Raw genomic sequence first — 13,900 nt, forward strand, 5'->3', positions numbered from 1 at the left:
GTTGTGGAATATTGTAAGAGTTTTCTTGTATCTTTATAAACTCCTTGATGAATACATTAAGTTTCGACTATGTGAAATCATCAAAACAAAGTTGATATGTTCTCTTTTAGTTATGAATAATCTCTATGAGAATTTCATTATGATCCCGCTAATTTTTGTACCTTTGCCAATTTATATTGACAAAAAGGGGGAGAATTATTTTGTAGTTCACACTACATACATATGGTTTACAGATCATTATGTAAGGAGGAGTGGTTTTCATTGTGAGATGAAGTATTGACTAAGGGGGAGTGATACACATCACCATATTATTATTGTCAAAGTTGTGATACAATTGAACTTTGATGCTGAGTAATAATACCATGACACTGTATAACAATACGAAAACAATCTTGTTGATTATTGTTATAGCTACGGATCTTCAACAACAATGATGCCGAGTTGAACACGTTCAGAATCACTGGAGTGCTTAGAGTGACGAAGAATTCAAGGAATGTTGAAGAACCAAGGAAATCAAGCATATTAGATGAGAAGCTACGAAGTTTATTTATTTTGTAATCCATATGTATTTATAGTTTTGTCACTAAAATTGACAAAGGGGGAGATTGTAGAGCACTACTCGGTTGAACTCGCAAGCGTTGCTATCTCAAGCTTGTTTGTCAAGTTTAGGTGATCAAAATTGTAAGTCTTGATTTATAGTCTACTTATAGCTATGTCTCGGACTATGATAGAATGTGTATTTGAGCTTTAGACTTCACGACGTTCATCGATTGAAGATGAAGATCTACTGAGTGGAGCTTGGATGAACTTCATCAACAAAAGGTATATGGAGACTAAAACATATCTATCACTCAAAAGTCTATTCTATTCTATCTCATATTGAGAGTAAGTCGTATAGCTATATAGACTTTACATTATACATATTTGATATTTCGAGCTGAGTTTAACTCGCTTAATCTTTGTCGAAATGTGTGTTGGAAAGCTTTTTGCTTTAACTACATTCATCATTATTCTTGACGAGTTTAGTTGGAAACGATTTATTTGTTAGAAACTAAACAATGAGTCAAAAGATGATCATGTGAAAATTTCCTTGAAACATCTTACATGATTTGTGTGAGATAGCCGTTTGATGTAGACTCGGAATGTTTCGTATTGATCATTCGATCACTTGAAAATTACTTACAAGCTAATAGTTTGTGTGAGAAAGCTGTTGTCGTCTTCTAAGGATGTTTCGATGATTGAAATGCGAGTTTAGAATAAATAACCATTTTCTGGATATAACACAATATGCATACAAATATCCAAACTGTTGTGGTATGATTCAAGTCCGGGAAACAAATTTGCATACCAGTATGCTATTTGTAGAATAAATAACCATTTTCTGGATATAACACAATATGCATACAAATATCCAAACTGTTGTGGTATGATTCAAGTCCGGGAAACAAATTTGCATACCAGTATGCGAACGGTTTTAACTATCAAAGTCCGGGAACCAAGTATGCATACCAGTGTGCGAACGGTTTCACCTGAGTTAGGTCCGGTACGACAAATAGCATACCCGTTTGCGAAATGTCGGACAAGACTAAAGTTTGCGTACCCATTTGCAAACTAAGTTGGTTTATGTTCTAAAATCGGTTAAATATGATTTCTACTCTTGAACAAATACATATATAAATTAAGGAATGCAGTATTTGCAAACCGTGGCTTAATGTTCATGAATTGATTCTCTTGAATCAATCCGATTTTGTTTCAATTGTGTCTTGTATACTTCTATGAGGATATAAACAATTAAAAAACTCTATGAGTAACACAATTAGATTCATTTGATTATCATTTTATATAGAAGTGTTAGATGAATGTGGTTAATAGAAATGTGTTCATATGGCTAACTTCAGTTAACTATTGTTGAGCCAACTCAATATACACGTTTATGTAAGGTTACCCATATCTAAATGAAGGTATAATTCATTTGTGTGTAACAAGATAAGACCATCTATCGGTGGAGAGATATTGCTTTTATTTTTAACAAAATTAACTTGAATCTTAAATCAGGTTTTCATCTGACGGTGAATATTGATTTCTTTGTTTCAAAGCTATCAAACACTGATTTGAAGACTATATAAGGAAGAACTCTAGCAACTGGGAAACCTAATACCCACACCTACAATGTGATACTAGTTGCGTACTAGAGTCGATTCTCCTTTAACCTAGGCTTTTCCTAAAACCATTATAGGTTAACGACTTAAAGACTTCATTGGGATTCTGAAGCCAGACCCAACTATTTTCTTTGTAGTTGCGTGTTCTGATGTTACTTGTTCTATCGTATTGAGTACTATCTTCTCTAATATTGACTTGAGATTTATCTCCGATAGGTAAGATATAAAAAGTAATCACAAAGCTCTTTGTCTCATTCTTTGTGATTCCACAATAACTTGTTCTACTACCATATAGTTAAGTTATTGTGAGGTGATTGATATTTCTAGGCTTTTCTTCGGGAATATAAGACCGGATTATCAATTTGTTCCTGTTCACCTTGATTTATCAAAAGACGGAACAAAAAATTCGTAGGTATTTATGTGGGAGACAGATTTATCTATCAGAATATATATTTATGTGGGAGACAGATTTGCTTATAAAGTCTTCGACTTTGGGTCGTAACAACTCTTAGTTGTGGGTGAGTCGGCTAAGGGAATCAAGTGCGTAGATCCTGCTGGGTTTCAGAGGCGTAAGGAACGCGATTATACCTTAATCGGTGTGAGACTTGGTTAGGGCTCAACTACATTCCAGTCCAAAGTTAACTTCTAATAGGTTAGTGTCTGTAACGACTTAATACAGTGTGGTGTTCAAATCTGGACTAGGTCCCAGAGTTTTTCTTCATTTGCGGTTTTCTCGTTAACAAAACTTCTGGTGTCTATGTTATTTCTTTTCCTCATTATATTTGTTTATATAATTGAAATATCACAGGTTATGCATAGTTCAATCAATTGGTAAATCCGACTTTTGGTTGTTGATTAAAATTGACTGACACTTGAACATTGGTTTTTGATACCGTCAAGTTATTTATCATATCAACCAGGCTCACAGGTTTCTATCTGTTCGATTGCAGATTGTATTGAGAAATTGAGATATAACTCTTGGATGTTTTTCCTTGATTGAGTCTGACTGTCTAGTTGATTCTCTTGGAATCATATTGGAGTTAGTCCATACGGATTGCTGAACGAAATATTGGGTGTGGTTGTTAGACCCCCGCTTTTCCAATTGTCATCAAATATCCTCAAAGGTTGGTCTTTTTCAACATAATTGTACCTTTTCTATTTGTATTGATCAATGCCTATTCTTAAGTTGGGAACGCCTTTTTGAATCTCTGGGAATGATCCATCCATATTCAAAATATAGTGTTTCATTTCTTTGTAAAGCTCGTATATTAAGGCAAAAGATAGAATTTGGAATAATAGAAGAATTATTACAAGTATAACTATCCTCTCATCCTTGTGATTGATCACTTACATACCCGCCATAAGGTTGATATGTATGAGAATATCCATAAGGTGGAGGATATCGATCATAGACAATGAATTAAGTTTGATTATACCCCAGGTATGGTTGGTAGTTTTCGTATTGTTAAAGTTAAAAACCGTATTGATTGTTGTAATATGCTCCGTTGATGAGAATCAAGTACCTGGAACAAGATTCTAAATACTATGTTAACAACTAAACGAATAAGAAAACCTAAAATAAAAATAAAAATAAGAAATCAAAAACAAATAACAAACCACTTCCTCCCCAACAGCGCGCCGAAATTTGATATTTATCGTACGTGCAAAAAATTACTTTAAATGTTTCTCACTAATACTAACAAGTTATATAATGGTAGTACAGACCGTTCCCACGAGGATCTTTATAATTGGTATCAACTTCTTTTGTAACCAAGGGGGTTTGTGATGATTTAAACTAAATATACTAATTAGAACAAAGTAAATAAAAGTTGAGATGAAGGTGAGAAAATATCGGTTAGTGATTTCGTCTTCCATCACCAAACAAGCTCGTCAATTGATTTGGAGTAACATTCAATCGTTATCATACGAAAAATCCCTAGAGCACCCCATGGAGAGCATACTCCGATAAATTCCTTATATCATCACATACCATAATGATGGATATGTGAATACTACTTAGTGAACAACCTCACGCAACATGCTATCAAGTTTAATCATCCAAGCACGTTAGGTTCTTTGAATTAGGCTAATCAGTAGATAAAGTAATACGAGTATTATATTTAACAAAGGTCAAGATTCTACATGCAATCACATGAATGTTTTGTATACAATCAGTAATCACGCTATGCTACTTATAACAGGGTTTATCAACTATTCCGTATCTCCAAACCCTAGTTTAGCTTTAAATATCAATACTTTCTTATCTAATTTACGACTCAAATGAAAAAGTTTTCGATCTACATAAGAAACACAGGGTTTTACCCTTAGGGGAAACCGTTCTTCTTCTTTTATATATTTTTTTCATTGGTTTTGAGAACTCATGACTAGGTAATCACTCTACTGATTGTGAGGATGTAATTCAAAGTCCTAAACAATTTCAATCAATCTGGATGGTTAGTTTTAATGTTATTGACCTACTTTATTAAAATAATAATTAGATTTTCAGCCCAAAGATTATATTAAAGTTTAATATGAGAGAGATTGAGAGATCTCTCCCGTGTTGAAAATTTTCTTTGAGTTCTAGATGTGTTCTTTTATAGCTTTCAATGCCCCTCAAGTATACTTCCTTTATAGGGTTTGAAATCTTTCCGGGGCCATGTTTTCTCAATATAAAATCCAAAATACGACAAAATATGTCCAAGGGGTTTTCCACAGTCGATTCCCATGAACCGTGCTGACTATGACCAAAATAGCTCCAAATCTCTGCCTCACAAGCTTCTACTGTAGGCATAGTTGAATTCTAATGAATTGTACCAATTTTAAGGAATAAAAATCCTGGCGTTTTTAGGGGACACTCAAAAGGATTTAGGGGACAACAATAAAACAAAAAAGGTCACCCAAAGGGAAAATGTAGCCAGCCCTTATCTCGCGTAATTCGTAATGGCGAAATTACCCTTATATATTCGGAGGATATGATAACATTGTTACCCTCCGAATGCAATGGGAGGCCAAAATATTTGCCAGACGTCCGATTATACGAGGTGCAGTATTTCTTGGTTCGTGTTTTGGATTCAGCGTTAATCGGGAGTTAAATATATTACAAAACCTACCGATTATAAGTTGCCGCAAATTCAAATTTTGAAAGCTACCATAATCGATAGATATGCTAAATCCAATACCTACCGATTATTGGTTTCTCCACATTCAACTTTCGTCAAATTAGCCGTTGGAGTTTTTGGGAAAAACAAAAAGAGCCGTTGGACCCTAAACCTATATAAAGAAACTCATATCTATCACCCCAATTGCACCAAATTTTTTGCAAAGTATAAGTTTTGCCGAAGAAGAAGATTGTGCTATTTATAGAGCGTGGGTTGTGGTAACTACTCATGATCGTGTTCACAAGCTCCACAAATCGGAATCCGAAAAGCAGATATGGAACCGTATCTTAATGGTATTTGAGGCCTTAGATGGTAATCGAATTCGAAGATCATCCAATGACATTAAGATGAGAAAGAATGCGCTAGATAAGGAGATTGACAAACTTGAAGATGAGGAACGGTTTGTTAGGAACGCTTTTCCTTGGTGGACGTATGAAAAACGAGTAAGTATCTCTGTAACTCCAATTCACATTAACAAAAGTTAGTACTAACTTGTTACTCATTCGTAATTTCAGAGAAATCTTGCGGATCGCCGGTATGTGGACCTCTACGAAACGATTTGAACATGAAGGATGCTACAAAATCAAGAGGGACAATTTCTATGGTCACTGGAAGTTATGATCTGTTTTAATACTTTTATGGTCAATTAGGAGTATGGATTTAGGTGCTTTTGACGAAATTGTAAGGTTAAGGCCGTTTGAACTTTATGTAATGGATGTAATCGGAGTATTATTAATATAAAAACTAGCCGATTATACGAAATCGGTAGATTATTTTGTTAAACAACCTACCGATTGTAATATTCGGTTATTTTATGAGTCAACTTTCTTTCCGATTATGGTGTTGTTTGGTTCCAGGAAACAGTTTTTTTTGAACTTGTAATATTCGGAGGATAATGTTTTTGTAAAGTTCCGAATGTACGATGGCCCAAAAATCAGAATTTGGAAAAACTTATACTTTTCAAATTTTGTCTTTGAAATAATCGGACGTTAAATTAGTTACCAAAACTTCCGAATATGGGATGTCTAACCTTCAATATGGGCCCTTGGAACCACCTGGAGCCATGGCGTGGTTTGTTTTGAACTTGTGATATTCGGAGGATAGGTTTTTTATAAAGTTCCGAATGTACGATGGCCCAAAAATCAGAATTTGGAAAAACTTATACTTTTCAAATTTTGTCTTTGAAATAATCGGACGTTAAATTAGTTACCAAACTTCCGAATATGGGATGTCTAACCTTCAATATTGGCCCTTGGAACCACCTGGAGCCATGGCGTGGTTTGTTTTGAACTTGTGATATTCGGAGGATAGGTTTTTTATAAAGTTCCGAATGTACGATGGCCCAAAAATCAGAATTTGGAAAAACTTATACTTTTCAAATTTTGTCTTTGAATAATCGGAAGTTAAATTAGTTACCAAAACTTCCGAATTGGGATGTCTAACCTTCAATATGGGCCCTTGGAACCACCTGGAGCCATGGCGTGGTTTGTTTTGAACTTGTGATATTCGGAGGATAGGTTTTTTTAAAGTTCCGAATGTACGATGGCCCAAAAATCAGAATTTGGAAAAACTTATACTTTTCAAATTTTGTCTTTGAAATAATCGGACGTTAAATTAGTTACCAAAACTTCCGAATATGGGATGTCTAACCTTCAATATTGGCCCTTGGAACCACCTGGAGCCATGGCGTGGTTTGTTTTGAACTTGTGATATTCGAGGATAGGTTTTTTATAAAGTTCCGAATGTACGATGGCCCAAAAATCAGAATTTGGAAAAACTTATAATTTTCAAATTTTGTCTTTGAAATAATCGGAAGTTAAATTAGTTACCAAAACTTCCGAATTTGGCTGTCTAACCTTCAATATGGGCCCTTGGAACCACCTGGAGCCATGGCGTGGTTTGTTTTGAACTTGTGATATTCGGAGGATAGGTTTTTTATAAAGTTCCGAATGTACGATGGTCCTAAAATCAGAATTTGGAAAAACTTATACTTTTCAAATTTTGTCTTTGAAATAATCGGAGTTAAATTAGTTACCAAAACTTCCGAATATGGGATGTCTAACCTTCAATATTGGCCCTTGGAACCACCTGGAGCCATGGCGGGTTTGTTTTGAACTTGATATTCGGAGGATATTTTTTTGTAAAGTTCTGAATGTACGATGGCCCAAAAATCAGAATTTGGAAAAACTTATACTTTTCAAATTTTGTCTTTGAAATAATCGGAAGTTAAATTAGTTACCAAAACTTCCGAATTGGGCTGTCTAACCTTCAATATGGCCCTTGGAACCACCTGGAGCCATGGCGTGGTTTGTTTTGAACTTGTGATATTCGGAGGATATTTTTTTGTAAAGTTCCGAATGTACGATGGCCCAAAAATCAGAATTTGGAAAAACTTATACTTTTCAAATTTTGTCTTTGAAATAATCGGAGTTAAATTAGTTACCAAAACTTCCGAATATGGGATGTCTAACCTTCAATATTGGCCCTTGGAACCACCTGGAGCCATGGCGTGGTTTGTTTTGAACTTGTGATATTCGGAGGATAGGTTTTTTGTAAAGTTCCGAATGTACGATGGCCCAAAAATCAGAATTTGGAAAAACTTATACTTTTCAAATTTTGTCTTTGAAATAATCGGAAGTTAAATTAGTTACCAAAACTTCCGAATATACCACACAAATCATTGTCATTTGAACTTGTCTAACTTAGTTACCCAAAAAATTTCCGAATGTACAACAAAAATCATTGTCATTTATCTGCTCTTCTTTACTTTACGACCGTGACTACCTCCCAGTCCTGCACGACCACGGGTTTGAGGTTTGAGCACCTTCAGTTGGAGCAGCTTCAGTTGGAGCAGCTTCAGCGCTCGATGAAGCTCGAGTTCTTTTACCCGTCTTTGATACTGCCACCTTGGGTGATGCCTCTTCGTGACTTTCTCCCCAAACTGGGCAGCATAATCTTCGTTATCCATATTATCAACTAGATCTCTAGCCTCTTTGATCTTCTCAGCTGGCATGGGATCTCCGCTCTTCAGCATGCAGTTAACATTTTGGAAACACGCTTGAACCTATTCACCTGTTTTTTATACGTAATGACATAACATCAAACGGTAATTACCTAAGATTTATAGGAATAATATAAAATGAACAAAAATATAAGAACACGCACCAGTCTATCATAACCAGCTGGTTTGTCTTTGATGATACAATTATAACTTGAACCCGCCGCAGTAGTGTTGGATTTGATTTCACGGATAACCAAAGGATGTGATACCTTGTTATACCAACTCATATAGTCTGGAGAATTTTCATCACCTCGGATGGTTCGTCTACCAGTGTCGATAATGAAGTCATTCCTCTTATCCCAGTTATCAAGAACAGTAGGTGGGCCTGTGTGAACAATCGTGAGATTTCACCACTAGAAGAACACAACTCCAACTCCAATTTGTAGTAATCCCCCATTTTCTCCAGAGGTTGATGTTGTATATACCCGTGTTGTCGCATCACCCTAGAGGGGTTATACATCACATATCCTGTGGGGTGCCACAATGGTCCAAAATAAAGGGACAAGTCCGACCGAACATTTATATGCCCACTGACTCGATCTTCCTTGTATGGATCAAAGCATACGTCTGAGGCCTTCAATTGGTCCAAAATCTCCCTCATGCGAATCAACTGCTGCTCCTTTGTCCTAGAACGTTTGTCTTCAAATATATACTTTGTTCCTCTAGGAGTACCTTTGCACCACCCCGGGTTCTCTCCGGCCAACTTCAGGATAGGGAAGTGGTCATAGATCCATGCCTATATACATAAGAAACCAAGTTTTAGTAAATAGATTGTGTATATTCGGTAGTAATTTCCAAACATATTTCCGATTATATATAATCGGAAAAAAACTGAGTAGCTATCCACCGAACACAACATTCGAAAATATATGGATCATTTCCTACCGAATATGCGTCATTTGGAGTTCAGTAACCTATAGCTTTTCTGGCCTGTATATTCGGTTCTAATATCAAAAGAATATTTCCGATTGTATATAATCGGGAAAACAATTAAGTACCTAGCCACCGAATAACCAACATTCGGGAAAAGAGATGGATAATTTCCTACCGAATATGCGTCATTTGGAGTTATGAATATGCATCATATGTATTGTCTACTGAATAACTATAGAGTGAGTTATAGAGTTAAAGAAAAAACCTGCAATAGAGCCACATTCCCGGCAACTTGGCAGGTTCCTAGCCTCGAAGCCATTCTCAACTCTTCTATCAAGAATGCTAGGCATGCCGTGCCCCAAGAATAGTCACCGACTTCATGGAGAGGATCCAAAAGTTGTATAAGGTTGGCGTCGATCCGGTTGCCAGAAGTATTGGGGAATATGACACATCCCAATACACAAAGGAGATATGCGGTGGCAGCGTGGTTCACTTGCTCATCAGTTAACGTTCCATTCTTTTCCTTCTCCAAGGTGCCTCGAAATATTCATCAAAGCTGTAATGTTGATCTGTCTTGTTCTGTAACTTGCATGCCTCCTAAACTCTGCTGTTGTTGTCTCTTCATCCCAACCTAAGCACTTGTTAGTTAGAGAATAAAGTTGTGCCCAACTTAACTGCTTTGTGTAGTTAAACTTCACAGCTGTGCCTTGGTCGGGAAGGTTAAGAATCTGCACAACATCATCCGGGGTGATCGTCATCTCCCCAAACGGCATATGGAAAGTATCGGTCTCAGGATACATTCTCTCCACGAACGCCGATATGGCCACACGATCATGTTCCAACAATGAATTCTCGGCGGCATTAGCTAACCCCGAGTTGGCAACAATTGTCTTGAACCTTTCACATTCACCGGATAAAGGCCACGCAAGCATTTTTGTTGGTGCGGCGGTAGGTTTGAGTAGACGGACCGCATCTTGATGATCCTATTAATACAAGTATTACGATATAACACATAGACAATACATTAATAAAAAATAGTAATTTTATTACCTCGGTTTCATATATTCTCTGGCCCATGAGTCTTTGTATCCAAATAGCAATTTTCCTCCATCCGCTGGTAGTCCAAGGATTGTGCCTGCTGGAATACCCTTCTTCTTCAAGTGCTGAGGGACAAGATGTGATGCTTTCTTAGCAATATCCTTCCTTACAACATCTTTTCCTTTTTTGGCTTTTTGGGTACCACTTGGTTGTCCTTCTTCTTCTACTCTTGCCACTGGATCAACTGGTTCAACACTTGGTCCTGCACTTTGTTGAGCGGCTTGTTCAACACTTGGTCGCACCCCTTGTTCACTGCCTTGTTGTTCAACAGTTGGTTGCACTCCTTGTTGACTGCTTTGTTCTTGTTCGCTTTGTTGAGCACCTGAATTATCTTTGGCACTCCTTTCCCTCCTAGCACTAGCTGTCACTTTCTTCCTCCCTTCTCGACTTTGTCTAAACAACAAAGAAAGGAACAATATTTACAAACTATACAATCGGAAGACAAAGTATGGAAATATAACCCGAATGTACACATTCGGACGTAAGAAGACACATATTGTTCCCGAATACAAAACAATCGGAAGCTAACTAAACATATTTGCAACCGAATATACATCAATTGGAGTTCAGAAGCTGTAAATTTTTCATCCTACACAATCGGAAGAAAAAGTGCACCTCTATAACCCGAATGTACAAATTCGGAAGTAAGAAGACACATATTTTTTTCCGAATGAAAAACAATCGGAATATAACTAAACACGTTTACAATCGAATATTCATCAACTGGAGTTCAGAAACTCTAAAATTTTATCCTACACAATCGGAGGTATAAAACATTATTTTGTCTTCCGAATAAATACTGGCCCCAAAATGGGATTTTTCCTATATCATAAATTTTGAGATTTTTTCAATATATACATTCGGTAGTGAGTGTTCTTCCGAATACTTTGTGTCTACTTAAATATATTCGGTAGCCAAAAAATTCATTAAACTACCGATTATTAGCAGTTTGTATCCAGGAAGATATGGCCACCAATATTTGGCAGATAATCATCAAATCTTTCTCCCGAATACTGTCGATGTTCTTGAAAAATGAAGAACACGACTACATTCGGAAGTAAATGAGCATGCATATCGTCCGAATCTGGATAAATAACCGAAAACCCTAAAAAAAAAATTTCTCGATTCGACGAATTAAAGCGAAATAAACCCCAAAAATGATAGATTCTTACCTAATTGGGGCCATTTGAAGTTGACGAAGTGTTTGAGTCTCGGAATCGCCACCACCGACTACATTGTCGGGTACTTGTTCTTCGCGTTCTTCTTCATTTGCAGCAAGAATTTCTTTATTTCTTGCTAAAATTCCAATGTTTGGATCGATACCCCGAGCAACATTTTTGGTTCTAGGTCTGTGGGTTTCATTTCTCTTATCCATTGTTTTATAATCGAATCGACGATGTTTTGATTTTACGATTCGCGGCGATGTTTCGGTTGAACGAGGAAAATTTTTTTTTCTTCCACAATCGGAAGATAATATGAAACTGGAAGAAGAAGAGTTGAAATGAGTAGAATTGTTTTTGATTTGGTTTTTATACAGTTTTACCAGAAGGGCATTTATGTAACTTCAATATCATATAGGGTACCCTTTAACTAGAGTCTTTGGCTGGGTATAAATTGATGGCCCCTAAATCCTTTGGGATGGCCCCTAAAAACTCCAGGATAAAAATACACATTTTCTTCTCGAAGTAGTGCAACAGTTGGCATAGTTATAACTACGGCGATTCTTGCGATGTAGATCACATTTTCTTATCTCCGCTGTTTTGTCTATAACCTTCCCATCCGAAATTGGAATAAACTCGTTCCTTTTGTGTTCACTTTGTATTTTTGCTCTCCTAAAAATAATATAAATAACTCATGGATTTGAACGAGTAGTCTTGGGAACTCTCACTTGTATAACTTGATTCCCTTGTTCATTTCATGTCGTAACAAACTCATTTCTTCTCATTTGGTTGAGATAACTTCTAAACACCTTAGGAATTCAAAAGGATACTCAGATTTTGGATTTGGTCTAATATTTGTCCAGCCTTTGTGTTTGGTCTAGAAGCCAACGTTGACTTTAGTGGACTTTCTTAAGTTAAAATTTCAGTCAATTAAATAGGTAATTACAAAAATATGTATTACTTTACTAACATTGACTAACCAAGTCCTCAACTCATCAATACACATGTACCATCGTTCTTAGATTTTTACCCCACCAAAAAAATAATGGCTTAGATTACAATACGTGTCACTTTCCCTTCCTCCTCTTCCCACGACGATCCCTGGTTCCCAACTCCACCCCATCCTCGTTAAAATAGTCACCACTACCAGATTTTTGATTTGCTTAAAATAAAAGAATCAAGGTTATGATTACTGATTTCCCTATTAAATCAATTAGCTAAAGAAATTTTAAGATTGAAGTTACTGATTTCAAGATGTAACTGATTAGCTAGGGTTTTAGATCAATTAGTTAGGGTTTCAAATAAATTAGCTAGGGAATAACATTTCTGAAAACCATAAATTGAAGCTACAAGTACAAATAATATACTCATCACTATTTCAAGGTCCTTCATTTCTGCTATAAGGCCATTCAAGCATTATTTATCAGAAATCATAGATTTGATAGATCATATATGTAAAATATTTCTAGTTAATCTTGTGAGTTAAAATCAATTAGGTTACGGAATGTGTAAATCCTAATTGTTGAGGAGTATCTTATAAAAAGAATTAACGTTCTGCTAGAAGATTTGGACGAGTATCTTTTAAAGAGAATTGACGTTCTGCTAGAAGATTTACAAGAGAATTCCATAAAGAGAATAATGTTCTACTAGCCTAGGAGTTTGACTGGTGCATGCAAACAACCCAAGATCACGAGTACAAACAATGAAGAAATATAAATTCATCATGTGACTGTTTACCTGTTTATGGAATCCTAACCCGAAGTTCGACTTAGCTTTTAACAGAACACTCTCAAGGTCTTGAGATTTTTTCTTCTTCTTTTTTTTTGTATCTTTTCGACAGACAACGTTATTATAATATGTAATTTGTTAAAAAAATATTTCTTATGCAATAAAAAACGGATATTAGGTGCCCGTCGATTGGTCAAATCTTGATCATACCATTTTCTTCGTAGAATATCATCCAACCACTGTTGAGCGAAATACTGGATACCCGGATCGAGCTAAAACAATATTGTCCATTTTGGGTCACTTACTTTGCTAAAAATCCTATTATTCGTGCTGCACCTTTTTTCATGAGGGATGCAATATGATTTAAATTTCCAGAATGTGGATAAGAGGGATTTATTACGCGGAAAATGTCAAAATTACCATTTAATGTTCCTCTTCCCCTCCATCTTTTCTTCTTCTTCATTACGGATTTTTCCTACTACATTTTTTCTTCGAACAATGATTAATCGTAAAACCCGTTTTGTTATCGCTTAAATAGGTTAGATTTAATCACTTTAAGAAAACCCTCAATGTGGTTGGCAAATGATTAACTCCTATCTGTAAGAGAGTTGTTTTTCATATACATTTGGAGAATGTGAACTCCCAACTGTAAATTTTCCTTTG

This window comes from Papaver somniferum, chromosome 11, assembly GCF_003573695.1.
Source record: "Papaver somniferum cultivar HN1 chromosome 11, ASM357369v1, whole genome shotgun sequence".
NCBI classification, from domain to species: Eukaryota; Viridiplantae; Streptophyta; class Magnoliopsida; order Ranunculales; family Papaveraceae; genus Papaver; species Papaver somniferum.